Below are 15,313 nucleotides of genomic sequence, written 5' to 3'. Positions count from 1 at the left end.
TTTTATTTATTTATTTGAGAAAGAGAGAGGGAGAGCACAGAAGGAGAGTGAGAAACAGACTCCCCACTGAGCAGAGAGTCTGCTGTGGGACTTGATCCCAGGACCCTGAGATCATGACCTGAGGCAAAGGCAGATGCTTAACCAATGGAGTCACCCAGGTGCTCCTGCCCTCATCTTTATAATAGATAACAGAATTTAATTTCTGAATATACCATTGTTAATTGTTATTCCTCCTTTTTAAAGATTTATTTATTTGAGAGAGAGAGAGAGTGTGTGTGCACAAGCAGGGGTAGGGTCAGAGGAAGAGAATGTCAAGCAGTCTCCCTGCTGAGCACAGAGCCCGAAGTGGGGCTCGATCCCACAACCCTGAGATCATGACCTGAGCCAAAATCATGTTGGGTGCTTAACCAACTGAGCCACCCAGATGCCCTTGTTATTCCACATTTTGTTGCGGCTTTGATTTTGTCAGCTTTTTTGTCATGACATAGTTTAATATAATGACAAATCCTATAAATATTTCTTTTCTTTAAGCATGTGGATATTTTAAAAATTTATTTATTTTAGAGAAAGAGAGCATGAGCAGTGGTGGGGGCAGAGGGAGAGAGGGAGAGAGAATCCTCAAGCAGACTCCCTTCTGAGCACAGAGCCCGACACAGGGCTCAATTCCAGGATTCGGAGATCATGACCTAAGCCAAAATCATGAGTTGGCTGCTTTACTGACTGAGCCACCCAAGTGTCCCTAATCATATGGATATTTTGAGTGACAGAATCATCGTTTTAGGCTCTGGCTGTAAAGATAATTTAGAGGATGGAGAGGTTAATCTTATGACTCATATGACAATCTAATTTCTATGATGACTGAGATGTACTACATATTTCACAGAAGCAGAGATCTTTGGCAAAGGCATGTGCTGACAGGAACATCTGTAAACCAGCTTCTGGTATTTGGAGTTCCAAGTAACCCTTGTCTGTGTGTTTACGAGTGAGGGTTCTAGTTGCAGGTAGAAGTGTTCTGATCCCTTCTTCCATGTGAGTCACACCTGAAGCACTTACTGTAGGGATATGAAAATGTCTCATATACGCCTGGATTTTCCCTCTTGTTGAGAATTTGCATAAATTGGGTGCCATGTGAAAATGCGAGTGGAATTTGGATTGGGTGACTCCTGAGATCTCCTTTAGACCCAGCGTATATTATAAACATCTTATAAGAATATGATGAGCTGGGGCTGGAACACAGGTAGTGCCTGACAGGAAAGCCAAACCTGTCAACTTTTCTATTTAAACTGATTCCCAAACCATTGTATAGACATATTTTCCCTCCAATGCATATCCTTGCAGTAAGTTTCTGGTGTTTCCTCTAATAGTTTTTCATTCATTTATTGGATTAGGAGGCTCAAGTGTCTGAGGTAGAGATTAAAATTTTGCCTCTAAGGATGAATTTGCCCTATCCAGGTGCCATGGGAAACTGATGTCAACCATAGAAACATAATGTACTTTTGGTTTCTATGACACCTGAACTATGTTATCTTACCCTGGGAGAAAAACATTTAACTTGGATGTTTACAGGCAGGAATTGTGTGATACTTGCATCAAAATAAGATAGTTTGTGTGTCTCCCATCACCATGAGTATGTGTATATGGGAGGGGCATTGTGAGAGAGAGTAATTAAATATATGATTGCAAATAAAGAAGCTGATTATTCCTCTTTTGAAGGGAGACGTTCTCACTGCTGAGAACAGACTAAAGAGGCTGAGTCACTAGTTACTCCATTTCCTCCCTTGTTTCTATGTTCGTGGATGACACCCCCATAGTGTGAGGGCTCTGTGATCTCAGATTCTGTAAAGCCAAAGTTTGTAAACTGTTTTTGACTATCCACCACTCTCCATGAAATATTTTTTTAGTACCCCTGAAAGATGTTTCTTCATTAATAATATATCCTCATATATTAAGGAAATTTGGCAAACGTAAGTTATGAATGCCCAAACTTTGAAGCAAATGAATTCTGAGATATGATGAGTATAATAGAAATACTAATGCATTTTTTTTCCAGACTCCAGTGAATTATTTGCACACTTCCTAGTTATCTGAACACCACTTTGGAAAATTACAGCTCAAAAGAAAAAATTTTAATTTATTATATAACTAATTAAAATCTGTGAATGGCTGTTCATTACTATATGCATAAAGTACAAGCGCCTTAATAAAGCTTTTGGTCTTAGTGGTTGAATTTTTATTGTGATTTGTTGATGTAATAGTTTTTTTCATATTTATTAATTTTGTTTCTTATTTATTATGTTTTTCCTATTTATTAATTAAGAAAGGCAGATTATTTAAAGTACTTGTTATTTCCTTTGTATTAACTATGCTTTAGTAAGCAGTTGGTATAATGCCTATTTAAATCTTTCAGCTTTACATTTCTGACTTGACTCTGACACAAGTGTGGTCTCTGCTAACTCAGTTTCTAATTTGCTACCTGGTTCACTGAGGCTATGCTCATAAGAAGTGCCGCCTGGAGACATGTGTATAGAGGAAGGGAAGCAAGTTAACCACACTTCGGTTCCTAGGATGAACTCTACTTGATCATAGTATATTATTCTTGTTATGTATTGCTGCTTTAATCTGCTAAAAGCACATTTAAATTAACGAGGTATATTTGGCTATATTTTCTATTTCATGTCATGAGTTTTCTTTCTTGATTTCAGGGTAATGCTGGCTTCATATAACGAGATGGGAATTGTTTTTGTCTCTTCTTTTTTCTCAGGAATCATTTATGCAGAATGAATATTATTGCTTTCTGTTTCCACAGATGAAGGAGTATTAGGAACAATATTTACCTTCTGTATTAGTGTCCTATTGTTGCTGTAACACATTACCACAAATGTAGTAGTTTAAAACAACACACATTTATCATCTTACAGTTCTGGAGGTCAGAAGTCTGAAATGGGTTTCATTAAGATGAAACCAAGGTGTTGGCAAGGCCATGATCCTCCAGAGGCTCTAGGAAAGAATTTGTTTCCTTATCTTTTATAGCTCCTAGAGCTGTATATATTTACTTCCTTGGCTTATGACTCCTTCCTCCATCTTTGAAGCCAGCAGGGTGGCATCTTCAAATATTACTCTACTTCCATCTTCACAATGCCTTCTCTCTTATAAAGACACTTGTAATTACATGGGGCTGACCCAAATATTGCAGGATAATCTCTCTATTCAAGATCTTTAACTTAATCACACCCATGAAGTCTTTTTTTGCAACATAAGGTAATATATTCACAGATTCTGGGGGTTAGGATGTGGAGGTATTTGGAGGTCCCTAATTCAGCCTACCACACATTCCTGTGAAACAACCAAAATAATCAGGAAAAAAAATGAAATAATGGTTTTCAACATACTGGACAAAAAGCAAGAAAGGACAGTGGTAAATGAGAGACTGGAAATAAGTTATAGCTAGCATCATACTTCTTGGTGAAAGACTGAAAGCTTTCCTCTTAAGATCAAGAACAGACAAGGATGCCTGCTCTTGCCACTTCTATTTAACAATATACTGGACAATTATCATATGGTTTCACTCATTTATGGAACATAAGAAATAGGAAGATCGGTAGGAGAAGGAAGGGAAGAATGAAGGGGGGTAAACAGAAGGGGGAATGAACCATGAGAGACTGTGGACTCTGGGAAACAAACTGAGGTTCAGAGGGGAGGTGTGTGGGGGAGTGGGATAGGCCGGTGATGGGTATTAAGGAGGGCACATATTGCATGGTGCACTGGGTGTTATATGCAAGTAATGAATCATGGAACATTGCATCAAGAACTGGGGATGTACTGTATGGAGACTAATATAACAAAATAAATATTATTAAAAAAACCAAAAAAAACAACAAAAAAACCCCAATATACTGGGAGTTCTAGCCAAGGCAATTAGCCAAGAAAAAGAAATAAAAGGCATACATATTGAAAAGGAAGGAATAAAACTATTTACATTTGCAGAAGACATGGTCTTAAATAATAAAAAATCTTAAATAATCCAAAATAGATTATTAAAGTTGAGTTCAATAAGATTACAGAATATGAGATCAATATATAAAAATCTGTTTTTATATTAGCAATGAAAATGCAAAAACAAAATGAAGAAATCAGTTCTTTATGTAATAACGCTATAAATAAAACATTTAGGAATAAATTTAACAACCCAAATGTCCCTCGATGAATGGGTAAATTAAATGTGTTCTATCTATACAGTGAAATATGATTTGACCATATAAAGAATGAAGTACAGATTCATGCTACAGTATAGCTGAACTTTGAACACATTTTGTCAAGTAAAAAAAGCCAGTGAAAAAGGCCATATATTGTATGTTTCAGATGATATGAAATATCCAGAAAAGGCAAATTCATAGAAAAGGAAGGTGCATTAATATTTGCCCGGGTCTGGGGTAGGAAGCAGGGATGGACTGCAAATGGGCACAGAGGATCTTTTTGAGGTGTTGGAAATTTTCTAAAATTGAATAGAATGTATAAATTGTGATGGTGGTTGCCTAACTTTCTAGCTTTTATCCAAAATTATTGAATTTTACACTTAAAATAAGTTAATTTTATGTTATGCTAATTGTTCTAAACTATGTTAAAGTTATTATCACTTTGCTATTATTGGTTTTTAATCTATTGATATCTAAACTGAGATTGAATGAGAGAAAAATATTTTTTTTCTGTCCTATTGGCACAAAACATAAAACAATGTATATAAGAATTTGTACGACATATTTTTAAAATGTCTTGGGAAAGCTAAAGAGTGAGGAGACATGATAATTTAAAATTCTAATTTGATCATTTTCTTGCTTTTATATCTTCAAAATTTATTACCTTTTAATCAGAAAAACAGCTGCAACTTATAAGCTTAAAAGATGAACATATATTCTTCAAAATGATACTCAAATTATGATGAATCTATAAAATAAACTAATAAGTTTAAAATAATAACAATTTTTCTATAAATATTAAAATTTAGAAGTTCATAGATCCAAACATTTCTTAATTGTGTGACCACTGATGATGTAAATTTTCTTAGTTTTTAGCGTCTTTTAAAATTATTTATTGACCAGGTTTTTTTTTAAACTAAAATAGAGCTGAAAATAGCCTATCCCATTTTATTACACACACACACACACACACATGCGCACACACACACACACACACACACGTTTAGGTGAGGGCAAATTTTCTATAGGCTGGAGTGTGCCGCCTATATATGGGTGTGCCTAGTTGTCTAACTGCCTTTCATTTTACTCTTCTATTTGCTTCCTTTGCCATTTGTCTGTCATTTCTCTGCCACAGTTTTAGCTCTGGTAACCAAGTGCACTAATCTGTTTTTTGTTTTCTCAGAGGAGAGAAGATATTAAATTAAACGTATTTTCATATACCAGATGAGTAAACAGTACATGGCATAATATATAGAAACATATGCAAGAATATTAACTGCAGATGTTCATTTGTAGATGGGTAGTAAGGAGGGCACATATTGCATGGTGCACTGGGTGTTATACGCAACTAATGAATCATCCAACTTTACATCAGAAACCAGGGATGTACTGTACAGTGACTAACATAATATAATAAAAAAATTTTTAAAAAATAATATTAACTGCAATAATGCAGCTATCTAAAGCCATTAGGTTGAATTCTATATATGTATATACACATATGATACAGCTGGATGGATAAATCCTATAGAATTAGCAGTGAATATCTCTGGATGTAGAAACAGAATCTATAATCAGGAAACATACAGGAAGAAGCAGTTATCTTGTACCCAATGTGATACATAGGAGAAGGTCTGGGCTAGACTAGAATTAAACCTGTAGCCAAATTGAATTCAGAAAAGGATCAGTAGTAATCAGATATACAGCTCATTCTCTAGCTGCAATTGTTTTCCAAGGATCAAATATAGTGGTGTGTTTACATGTTTGAGCTTTTCATTAGAAAATATAAACATAAATATACCACATGACTCACTAATTCCACACTTTTAGAATTTATTTAGAGTTTCAGAAAATATAAACTACTCTATAATAACTGGAATCATATTACTGGTTGCCTAGGGTGGGTGCAGGCAGTATTGACTGCATAGAGGCAAAAGGGAACTTCTGGGGTTGATGGAGATGTTCTCTATCTTAAATTTGATGGTGGTTACATGGAGGTATATGTTTTTCAATACTCAATGAACTCTACACTTTGAATTAGTACAGTTTATTGTACATAAACTACACTTTGAGAATCGACAAAAATTTTTCTCTATCCCCTTTTTATTTTTCTTTCTCTTTCTCCTGAGAAAACATTGATATATGGATAAGATTACCTCCTAACTGAAGGTAGCTCTGTGACTTGAACATCCAGGTACTGGAAACAACCCAGTCAGCAGGAAAGTAGTCACAATAGGAAGTACTCTGCAGCCCATGAAAAATTTCACTCTCATGTAAAGACATGGCTGTGTGTGCATGTGTGTGTTAACAAAAGACATGCTATCTTCAGCCTTTTTTTTCTGATTGTAAAATTGCTCACTAAAAAATCAAATAAGATACTGAAGACTGTCAAGGGAATATATACTGTATCATCAGAAAGTCCATCAGAGAGAGATGGTCAGTGTCAAAATTCGGGTTTATATACTTGCAAATTTTTATTTTATTCAAATACATGTTCACTTACTGTTTAAAAATGGTTCTTCTAGTGAGCCAAATGGTATGTATGTACGTATGTATGTATGTATTTTAATTTACAAACCTTGAAAACTTTTATTTCCTAGGATGTTTGACTAAATACTTGTTTCCCCTTTTTGGGAAAAACTGATCAGAGAAGGGGGATGGGTGAAATAGGTGATGGAGATTAAAGAGGACATTTGTGATGAGCACTGGGTGTTGTATGTACTAAATTCTACACCTGAAACTAATATTACACTGTATATTAACTAACTGGAATTTCTTTTATTATTTTTAATTAATTTTTTTATTATGTTCAGTTAGCCACTATTTTAAAATGTCTTCCCTTGTTCATATGGGTCGAAATGATCTTTGTAAATTAAAGGAACATATTCTAAATTTTTAATTTCAGTTACTTTTTTATTACAAAAGTAATACATATGCAGAATATATTAGAAAAATCTGTACAATAGAAAGACTGAATTATCCTCTCCTCTCACTCCATCACTGCTTCCTTTATAAGCAGATTTGCCTATAGTCTTCCAAATATCGCCCATTTTATATTCTATGCCAGTAGGAACACCATTTTCTTTACTCAATACATGGATATTTAGATAGCTGTTAAAGATAAATAAGTAGATAATGATACCAATATTTATTCTTTTGCTAAACAGTAGAATATCTTATTGTGAGCTATAAGCTTTGGAAAGTCTTCCTCGAGGCAAGTATTTCATAAAAATAAGAATAAACAAATACCTATATTGTAAGAAAGTCTAAGTTTATATTCTTTTAAAAATGCATAATGACTCTGCAACTTTCCTTCTCTAGATGAATGAACAGCCTTGTCAAACTTAGATTAAAAATATTCAGATGATACTAATTTATAGATTAAATTGTAACTATACAAGTTACAACTATACAAATTTATAATATAATTTAAACTATACATTTTGTAATTTATAACTATACAGGTTTTCTTGTGTTCTTCAGCAAAGTTTCATAGTTATCTTCGATCAGATGTCATGCCCTTTGGGAGTGTTGTAAGTATATAATAAAAATGGCAATGAGTGCCTGAAAATCATGAAATTTCCACAGATTTGTAAAGGAAAATGTAAATTTTAGACTTGTTTTACTTGGTCCAATTCTATCATCTGTCCAAAAATACAAAAACCTATTCCTATGTGGAGGGCCATCTTTCAATTACTCCTTGAATAAATAAATAATTTATAAAACTTTTGCATCCATAAAGAAACCTTCAGGGCACTTCACGAGAAACAACAAAAGTTGTACAAAACAACATTTGTACTTGATAAAAAGCCTCATATGCTAAGATGTATTTTTAAAAATTCCAGTGTGAATCCTCACCCTTTCACAGACATTTCCTCAGTAGAACTCATACTCCTGCCTACAGTGCAACAGGTAAATTTTATTGAAAGATGTTTCTTTACCTCTGCAATGGTATATTGGATTAAAATGGTAAGAATATTTTCCATAATTATCAAACTTCAGGTAAAGGTTACTAGGCAAGTAATTGTTTCATCACTTGTAGAGATCCCTTAATTGTGCTCATAAACAAGGTACTGCTCATGCTTCCAGGGAGCTTTTCCATTATTCATTGGATTATCTTTTGTCATTTAAAAAATCTGGAAAGAAACAAGGAATCCATAAAGAGGAAATGAATAAATCTATGGTCTATTGCCAAAACAGAATAGTAGGCATTCATCAAAAAGAATGAGTTGTATCTAAATGTATTACCATAGATTGGGAAAAAATAATTTAAAAAAAATTACAACATTTTTGTAATATAATTTAACACCCTCTTCTATGTAGCAAATGATATTAACTTTTTTCTATTAAGATATAACTACAAATACATGTATAGAAGGTGTGCACAAATCTAACGAAAAAGTTACAAATAAAGGCAGTTGAGGACTAGAATGGAAGCAAGTAGTGAATTGGGATATTATTATTATATAATATTGTAAATTTTCAGAAGTCATTTATATATGCAATTAAATGTTAATTCTTGAAAGAAGATAAAAATACAAATCATCAATATCAGGAATAAAACTGTGCATCTAATTAGAGAATCTGAAGCCATAAAAAGGATAATAAGATGACTTTAACCCTAACAAGGAAAGATCTTGGAAGTCATCACTCCCATCCTCACAATAAGAAAAAACTGGACAAACTGAAAATCAATAGTTTTCCTTGACTCATCAGATAACTGGTATCATAGGGCAAGATACCATACTGAAATCTGGGAGAAAGGCACATTCTGAGATATATAACATCTGAGATATGCTTACTTGGAACAGAAGCAGCTGGATGCCATAAGCAGTAAAGCCACTTATTCACCAGTAAGTTTAATGAATTGCTGGAGGGCTAACGTGAAGCAACGAACTCCTTGGGGCTGCAATCATAGTAGGTTCCACACATTTTCATGAACTTTTCTTTCAGGAACCCTACCACGTTCCCTATCACATTCTCATGTGTGGAGCCTTATCCCTAGCAGGCAGAAGGGAAAAGTAACAATCGTGAAACATCCCAGGCTCTTCCCCTTATATAACGTAAGCCTATTTTCCAGCAGGAAGACTTACCAGAGCAAACTGAAAGTTTATCCCACCAGGTGGAAGAGAATCTACTCCATTCTGTCCCTCTTCAGCCTTTCTGTCTTCATGTCTCACTTAAAGGGGAGAAAAACATAGTCAATAGAAGACAGGGTTTTAAGGAAATAGATTGGGCCACTGAGCCAAGGAAGACAGCAGGAACAAGGGCAGAAAAAAACTATATCCCTGGAGGAAAGACAGACACTTCTCATAACTCTGAGACACAAACCCACTAAAAGAATGAAACTTTATCAGAAGATTATAGAATGCTTCCATTCCCCCATGCCCTACCATCACAGCAACACTTTTGAAAGACTCAAACTACTAAAATTCGCTGAAGGAGAAATGGATAAACCTAATAGTCCTATATCTATTTAAAAATTGAATTACTAGTTAAAAACCCTTAAAAAACAGAAATCACCATTCTTAACTAGATGGTTTTACTGGTAAATTATACCAAACCTTTAAGAAAGAAATAATACTGATTTTTCACAATTAATTCCAGAAAATAGAAAAAGAGGGAACACTTTTCAACATATCTTATAAGTTGAGTTTCACCTTAATACCAAAAATAAAGACATTTAAAGAAAAATACTACAGACCAATATCTCATGAGATAGACACAAAAATCCCTAACAACAGATTAGTAACTAAATCTAATAATATATTAAAAAGATAATATGCCATAACCAAGGGGGATTCATTCCAGGAATGCAAAGCAAGTTTGACATTTGTAAGTCAGTCAATGTAATGCATTAATAGATGGATAAAAAAAGCATGTGATTATTTTAGTAGATGGAGAAAAGTCATTTGACTAAACACAACACTCCAAAAACCAGGAATTTAGGGAATTTCCTCACGTTAATAAAAGATATATATATGTTATATATATATGTGTATATATACACATATATGTGTATATATATATAATAGAAGGATATATATAAATATGTATATGCATATATAGGAGGATATATACATATACATGTACTATATGTATGTACATATGTATGTACATATATGTACATGTATTATATATGTATATAAGTCAGATGCTTAACCAACTGCACCACCCAGGTGCCCCACTACTGGAGCTTTAAAAAATATACATTTTATTGAAAAATAAAAATTTTAGGGGCACCTGGGTGGCTCAGCCGGTTAAGCATCCAATTCTTGGTTTCAGCTCAGATCATGATCTCAGCATCGTGAGATTAAAACCCAAGTCAGGCTGCATGCTCAGTGTGGAGTCTGCGTAAGACTCTCTCTCCCTCTCCCTCTGCTCTTCCCTGCTGTGCTCTACTCTCTCTCTCAAATACATAAATCTTAAAAAAATACCTCCAATAGCTAGCATTATATTTAACAGAAGGAGACTGAAGTTTTCCCCCAAAGATTGGGAATAAGAGAAAAATGTCTTCTCTGACCACTCATATTCAAACCATACTGGAAGTCCTAGGAAAATAAGATATGAAAAAAAATTAAATTTATGCAGACTGGAAAGGAAGAAAACTGTTCTTATTTGCAGATAACATGAATGTCTATGTAGAAAACCAAAAGAATCTACAAAAGACTCCTGGAACTAATCATTTATAGCAGCAGTCACTGCTTACAAGTGAATAGACAAAAGTCAACTGCTTTCTTATATACAAGCAATGAACAATTACACTATGAAATTTGAAAAAATAATCATTTGCAATAGCACTCAGAAATTAAAAATGTATATATTTAAAAATATGTATATGATTTATACGTGGAAAACTACAAAATACTGATGAAAGAAATAAAGAGATAAATAAATGGAAATATATTTCATATTTATGGATTGGAAGACTCAATACTGTTAAGAAGTCAATTCTTTCCATTTTGATCCACAGGTTCAATGTGATCCCAATAAGCAGGAAGTGAAGGCTAGAATAAACCACGTGATTATGTATCAGAATTGGAAACATCAGTACAAACTCATGTTCAGCTAAATATACAGACAGATAAATATAGAAATAACTATAGATATATATGTATACTTGGGTTAGCGTATATTTCTAAGCCCTCACTGCTGAGAAGGCCTAGAAGCAATGACAATCCAGTAATATGAGCACATCCAAAATCGCTATCTTTACTTCTAATGTCACTCTCTTATAGAAGAAACCAAGAGTCCTTAGAGAAATGGCTGACTGAGGGGATGTGGCAGGGTGCCAAAAAGTTCAAAAGTGCTCAAAAATAAACCTATGGGGATATGTCAAAGGGACACAGAAGCCAACTGAAAGAGGTCCCAATGGCCAAATATGGAACAATTTGAGTAACAATATTAAGGATTAATATATAGATACAGTAATCTAGACAATGTGATATTGGTGGAGAGATCTGTGGAACAGAACAGAGAACCCAGAAATAGATTCATACAAACATGCCCAACTGATTCCTGACAAAGGTGCAAAAAAAATTTCAATGGAAGGATGTCTTCTTAACAAATGATGGCGGGACAATTGGACATACAGATGCAACAACAACAACAAAACCCCTCAAACTAAAACTCATACCTTATACACAATTAACTCAATGTAAATGTAAAACTACAAAACCTTTAAAAAACAGGAGAATGCTTTTGGGATGTAGGGCTGAACAAATAGGTCTTAGACTAGGTACCAAAAGCAAAGGAAAAATTAATTAGCAGGACATAATAAAATTTTAAAACTATTGCTCTGCAAAAGACCTTGTTGAGAAGATGAAATATAAGCTACAGAAAGGGGTAAATTTTTTGTAACCTCATATTCAACAAAAGACTAGTATCAAGACTACATAAAGAACCTTTAAAACAGCAAATACACAAAAAATACAATTAGAAAATTGGCAAAAGATGTGAAGAGACGTTTCACCAAAAAGGATGTACAGATGGCAAATAAGCACTTGAAAAGATGTTGAACATCATTGGCCACTAGGGAAATGCAAATTAAAACCATGATGAGATATTATTGCACATCTATCAGTATAGCTAAATAAAAAAAAATTAGTTACATCATGAGATACTAGTGATAAGGCAGAGAAACTTCATCACTGAGACATTGCTAGTGGGAATGTTAAATGGTTCAGCCACTATGGAAAACAATTTGGCAGTTTCTTATCAAACTAAACATGCAACTGCCATATGATCCAGTAATTGTACTCCTAAGCATTTATCTCATAGAAATGGAAATCTAAGTTTACACAAAAACTTGTTCATCAATGTTCATTATAATTTTATTTGTAATAGCCCCAAACTGGAAACACCCCAGATGTCCCTTGGTGGGTGAACGGTTAAAGAAACTGATACCATTCAGTAATAAATGGTAACAAACTATGTATATGTAATAATCTGGATGAATCTCCAGAGAATTATGCTGAGTGAAGAAAGTAAATCTTAAAAAGTGACATATATAAGGTTCCATTTAGAAAACATTCTTGAGGGGCACCAGGGTGGCACAGTTGGTTAAGCATCCAACTCTTGGTATCAGCTCAGGTCGTGATCTCATGGTCACGGGATTGAGCCGCGCATCAGGCTCTGTGCTCAGCACAGAGTCTGATTGGGATTCTCTCTCTCTCCCTCTCTCTCTCCCTCTGCCTTTCCTGCTTATGCTCTCTCTCTCTCAAATAAATAAATCCTTAACAAAAAGAAAAAGAAAAGAAAAAAGAAAACATTCTTGAAATGATAAAATTCTAGAAATGGAGAGCTGATTAGTGGTTGTCAGGGGTTAAGGGTAACGGTGGGGTAGGGAGAGGATAGTAGATGTGGCCATAATAGGACAGCTTGAGGGATCCTTGTGGTGATGAAACTTTTCTGTATCTTGACTGTGGTAGTAGATATGTCAATCCACACCTATTATATACTATACGGAACTAAACACACACAAATGAATATATGTAAAACTGCTAAATTTTGAATAAATTAATAGACTGCATCAATGTCAATTTCCTGGTTGTGATATTCTACAGTTGTGCAAATTGTTACCATTGAGGGAAATTGGGTGAAGGGTACAGGGATCTTACTGTGTTATTTCTTATAACTATATGTAAATTTATAATTACCTCAAAAAATTAAAATATTCAAAAAACAATGATAACAGATAAAGATATATTGGCATCTGAGAACAAAAATAAATCAAGTGTTAGCTAATTTAATACCAGAAAATAGTACACTTGCAAAGAGATTAGCCTTGCAAGGAACTTGGAAGGATATTTCATTATGATAAAAGAAAAGTATTCATTATGAAACATTTATGTACCTAAGTTTTAAATCTACAAAGTGAATCCAATAGAACTACAGAGATTATTTTAAAAACCAAATGGAATTCTAGAACTAAAACCAAAGGTTAGTAAAACTAATAACCTTTTAAATAGGTAAAATGGTGGAATAGACACAGGAAATACAAATGACTGAACTGGAAGTTAAGTCAGAGTTGAATATATATAGATAAATGAAGAAGAGAAAAACCTGAAAAAAGCTACAAAGAAAAAATGAGACCTGTGGGACATAGTGAAAACAGCCAACAGATGTGAAACAGGAGTTATAATATAAAAAGGAAGAAAGAATTGGACAAAAGCAACATTTGAGGATAAAAAGGCCTAGAATTTTCTGTAAGTAATGAAAATAAAAAAGTCACAGATTCAAGAAAAAATACAAATCTGAAGCTAAATAAGTACAAGGAAAGCACGACTAGGCACATAATAGTGAAACTGCAGAAACCAAAGAAAAGAGAAAACTGTACCACTTTAATAGTTATTTGATTTAACAATTATTCTAAGATTGAAAATTCTAAAAGGGAACAGTGAGGTAACACAGATATAAGAACAGTAGGAGAGAGATGGCAGAATAGGAGGACCCTAAGCTTACCTTGTCCCATGGGTACAATTAGATAACACCCTTATCAGTATAAATAACTTGGGAAATGACTCAAAGACTGGAAGAATAAACTCCACAATTAAAGGCAGGGAAGAGGCCACATCAAAGACCGTAGGAAGGGTGAAGGTGCGGTCTTGGAGCCAAACAGGACTGGGGCTATCCAAGGTTGGTCGGAAGTTGGTGGTGCAGATGGGCAGAAAACAGACTTTCACATCAGGGAGCCCAGGAACAGGGAGGACAAATATCTGCAATATTTGCCTTTGAAAGGGACAGGAGCTGAATATCAGGAGTTCCTAAAACAAGTAGAACTTAAAATCTGGAATTTTAAAAATCAGAGGGTTTGGTTCTGGGAGAGCCCAAATGGCTTTAGGAAGTGGAGACCCTGCCCTTAAAGAGATAGCACAACAAACAGCCTGTGCAGATACCTTGTAGAACCAGCAGTCTGAGCCAGTTGCTAAAGGAGAATCACATTTGTGATTGGTAGAGTCCCAGGTTTTCCACAGCGTAATGTGAAATATATAGCCGAGCACCTTATGTAACCCTCACCTACTCCTTCCTAAAGTATATATTGTACTAGGAAAATAACAATAAGTGCTTTAGTTACCTTGCATTTATTTTAAAACATAATTAATAAAAAGAAATAATACCAGCAATATCCACTACCAGAAACCATTTAGAGATTTTTAATTAGTGGTGCAGTGAAGCACAATTTTTACTTTAGAGGAGTGGGTTCAAAGCAGTGTATGGGTAAACCAAGAGGTATAAAAGGTAGTTCACTGGGGTTCAGGGATAAAGTAATAATTCCATAAATATTTATTTGTATGTAATATTTTTATTTATTTCAAAATTTAGTTTCATAAGCATAACTAAGCTTCAGTGGGAAAAAAAAGTGATTGCCTCTGCAAGTTGAAAGAGCATTTAACAGAAAAAGAACATAAAGGAGCATTATGAAGTGAAGTCAATGCTTTTGGTTTTTTGAAGGCAATGTTGGGGGATATATGATATGCTTGATACTATACATATGTGCAACTCTCTGCAAAACATTAGGAACGTAGAATCTCCTAACATTAGATACTGAAAAATAGTTGAAGTTGATATCTGAGAAAATTCTAGTAAGAACTATCAAGTCACTGCTTTAATTCCAAAAG

The 15,313-nt window shown here is 34.2% G+C and overlaps 1 long non-coding RNA gene across 1 annotated transcript in view; it reads right to left on the bottom strand.

The window, feature by feature from the left end:
• The window catches only part of LOC117797369, a 133,805-nt gene that overhangs the window by 50,098 nt on the left and 68,394 nt on the right, over positions 1 to 15,313 (bottom strand). The window contains exon 2 of the long non-coding RNA XR_004622320.1: positions 9,287 to 9,372. This is a non-coding gene — a long non-coding RNA (uncharacterized LOC117797369). The remainder of the gene's footprint in view (positions 1 to 9,286; positions 9,373 to 15,313) is intronic.

The sequence above is a fragment of the Ailuropoda melanoleuca genome, chromosome X (genome assembly GCF_002007445.2).
Source record: "Ailuropoda melanoleuca isolate Jingjing chromosome X, ASM200744v2, whole genome shotgun sequence".
Lineage (NCBI taxonomy): Eukaryota > Metazoa > Chordata > Mammalia > Carnivora > Ursidae > Ailuropoda > Ailuropoda melanoleuca.
This window is presented reverse-complemented; position numbering and strand designations above follow the sequence as displayed.